Here is a 3998-nt window from a genome sequence, read left to right as displayed (position 1 = left end):
TTTTTTCACAATTATCGTGCACTAATACAACTGTCATGTGAAAATTTGGAAAATTTCAAGGGTCATTTGACCATTTAAAGAAATTTAAGTGATTTTCTAGCCACTTAATGACCGTAATTTCAAGGGTCATTTGACCATTTGAACTACATGTACATGCAACGGCTAACCGTAACGGTTTGAAAAATCATATTTGTGTACTTGTGTGCGAGTTAATGCCATGTGTAGTAAATTAGAAGGAATTTTCAAGCATATTGGTCTCACGGCATGGATACATGCATGGAGTGGCATGGTATTTTAATTCCAAAAAATTAAAAAATGATCAGAAAAACATTAGATCTTGCTTGATGTAATGTCATGCCACCAAGATGATGTGGTAAAAAATTGGGCATGTTTGAGAAATTTTGGACACACAACCCTCACAAACCGAAGCAACTCACTAGAACACTCGTGGTTTCGAGAGGGAACAATTGATGTTTGATGACGAACGGGAGATAGCTTCCCCTTACGACCTTCAATTTTTTTCACATTTATCGTGCATTATGATACGTCTCCAATGTATCTATAATTTTTGATTGTTCCATGCTATTATATTACCCGTTTTGGATGTTTATGGGCTTTATTTTACACATTTATATCATTTTTGGGACTAACCTACTAACCGGAGGCCCACCCCGTATTACTGTTTTTTTTGCCTATTTCAGTATTTCGAAGAAAAGGAATATCAAACGGAGTCCAAACGGAATGAAACCTTCAGGAGCGTGATTTTTGGAACGAACATGATCTGGAGAACTTGGAGTGCAATTCAAGAAGCAAACGAGGCGGCCAGGAGATAGGAGGGCGCGCCCACCCCTCCTAGGCACGCCCCTATCTCCTGGGCCCCTCGAGCGGCCACCGACGTACTTCTTCCTCCTATATATACCTACGTACCCCGAAAACATCCAGGGAGCCACCGAAGAAATATTTCCGCTACCGTAACCTTCTATATCCGCGAGATCCCATCTTGGAGCCTTCGCCGGCGCTCCGCCGGAGGGGGAATCAACCATGGAGGTCTTCTACATCAACACCATAGCCCTTCCGATGAGTTGTGAGTAGTTTACCACAGACCTTCGGGTCCATAGTTATTAGCTAGATGGCTTCTTCTCTCTTTTTGGATCTCAATACAATGTTCTCCCCCTCTCTTGTCGAGATCTATTCGATTTAAACTCTTTTTGCGATGTGTTTGTCGAGATCCGATGAATTGTGCGTTTATGATCAAGTTTATCTATGAGAAATAGTTGAATCTTCTCTGAATTCTTTTATGTATGATTGAGTTATCTTTGCAAGTCTCTTCAAATTATCGGTTTGGTTTGGCCCACTAGATTGATCTTTCTTGCCATGGGAGAAGTGCTTAGCTTTGGGTTCAATCTTGCAGTGTCCTTAGCTAGTGACAGAAAGGGTTGCAAGGCATGTATTGTATTGTTGCCATCGAGGATAAACAGATGGGGTTTATATCATATTGCTTGAGTTTATCCCTCTACATCATGTCATCTTTCTTAATGTGTTACTTTGTTCTTATGAACTTAATACTCTAGATGCATGCTGGATAGCGGTCGATGTTTGGAGTAATAGTGTTAGATGCATGCAGGAGTCGGTCTACTTGTCGGTCTACATCATCATGCCTACATAATCTCATAATTATTCGCTTTTCTATCAATTGCTCGACAATAATTTGTTCACCCACCGTAATACTTATGCTATCTTGAGAGAAGCCTCTAGTGAAACCTATGGTCCCCCGGGTCTATATTTTATCATATAAGCTTTCAATCTACTTTTATTTGCATCTTCACTTTTTGCATCTATATTATAAAATACCAAACATATATTTATCTTATCATATTATCTCTATCAGATCTCACTTTCGCAAGTGGCCGTGAAGGGATTGAGAACCCCTTTATCGCGTTGGTTGCAAGTTCTTTGTTTGTTTGTGTAGGTGCGTGGGACTTGTGAGGAGCCTCCTACTGGATTGATACCTTGGTTCTCAAAAACTGAGGGAAATACTTACACTACTGTGCTGCATCACCCTTTCCTCTTCAAGGAAAACCAACGCGAGCTCGAGACGTAGCACACTAATACAAATGTCATGTGAAAATTTGGAAAATTTCAAGGGTCATTTGACCATTTAAAGAAATTTAAGTTATTTTCTAGCCATTTAGTGACCGTAATTCAAATTTTGAACTGCATGTACATGCAACGGCTAACCATAACGGTTTGAAAAATCATATTTGTGTACTTGTGTGCGAGTTAATTCCATGTGCAGTAAATTAGAAGGAATTTTCAAACATATTGGTCTCACGGCATGGACACATGCATGAAGTGTCATGGCACTTTAGTTCCAAAAAATAAAAAAATGATCAGAAAATTTTGAAACCTTGCTTGATGTAATGTCATGGCACCAAGATGATGTGCTAAAAAAATTGGCCTGTTTGACGAAAATTTGGACACACGCCCCTTACAAACCGGAGCAACTTACTAGAAGGCTCATGATTCCGAGAGGGAACAATGCATGTTTGATGATGAACGGGAGATAGTTTCCTGTTATGGCCTTCAAATGTTTATATGTTTAACGTGCACTAATACAACCGTCATGTGAAAATTTGGAAAATTTCAGAAGTCATTTGACCTTTTGAAGACATTTAAGTGATTTTCTAGCCATTTAATAAACATAATTTAAATTTGAACTACATCCACATGCAACGGCTAGCCATAACGGTTTGAAAAATCATATTGGTGTACTTCTATGCGAGTTAATTCTATGTGCAATAAATTAGAAGGAATTTTCAAACATATTGGTCTCACGGCATGGACACATGCATGGAGTGCCATGGCATTTTAATTCCAAAAAATTAAAAAATGATGAGAAAAACATGAAACCTTGCTTGATGTAATGTCATGCCACCAAAAGATGATGTGGTAAAAATTGGCTTGTTTGACGAAAGTTTGGACACACACCCCTCACAAACTGGAGCAACTCAGTAGAAGGCTCGTGGTTCTGAGAAAGAATAATGCGTGTTTGATGACGAACAGGAGATAGCTTCCTCTTACGGCCTTGAAAAAATTTCTACGTTTAACCTGCACTAATACAACTGTCATGTGAAAATTTGGAAAATTTCAGGGGTCATTTGACCATTTAAAGACATTGAAGTGATTTTCTAGCCATTTAATAAACGTAATCCAAATTTGAACTACATCTAAATGCAAGGGCTAACCATAACGATTTGAATAATCATATTGGTGTACTTGCATGCGAGTTAATTCCATGTGTAGTAAATTAGAAGAATTATCAAACATATTTGTCTCACGGCATGGAGACATGCATGGAGTGCCCTGGCATTTTAATTCCAAAAAATTAAAAATGATCAGAAAGACATCAAACCTTGCTTGATGTAATGTTATGCCACCAAGATGATGTGGTAACAAAATTGCCTTGTTTGACGAATGTTTGGGCACACACCCCTCACAAATCAGAGCAACTCACTAGAAGGATCATGGTTCTGGGAGGGAACAATGCACGTTAGATGACGAACGGGAGATAGCTTCCTTTTACGGCCTTCAATTTTTTTCTACGCTTAGCATGCTCTAATACAACTGTCATGTGAAAATTTGGAAAATTTCACGGGTTATTTGACCTTTTAAAGTCATTTAAGTGATTTTCTAGCCATTTAAAGACCATAATTTTTATTTGAACTACATCTACAAGCGATGGCTAACCATAACGGTTTGAAAAATCACATTTGTGTACTTGTGTGCGAGTTAATTGCGCGTGCAGTAAATTAGAAGGAATTTTCAAACATATTGGTCTCAAGGCATGGACACATGCATGGAGTGCCATGGCATTTTAATTCTAAAAAATTAAAAAATGATCAGAAAAACAAGAAACATTTCTTGATGTAATGTAATGCCACCAAGATGATGTGGTAAAAAAATTGGCCTGTTTGACAAAATTTTGGACACACACCCCT

This window comes from Triticum aestivum, chromosome 7B (assembly GCF_018294505.1).
Source record: "Triticum aestivum cultivar Chinese Spring chromosome 7B, IWGSC CS RefSeq v2.1, whole genome shotgun sequence".
Taxonomy (NCBI): Eukaryota; Viridiplantae; Streptophyta; class Magnoliopsida; order Poales; family Poaceae; genus Triticum; species Triticum aestivum.
Note: the sequence above shows the minus strand (reverse complement) of the source record.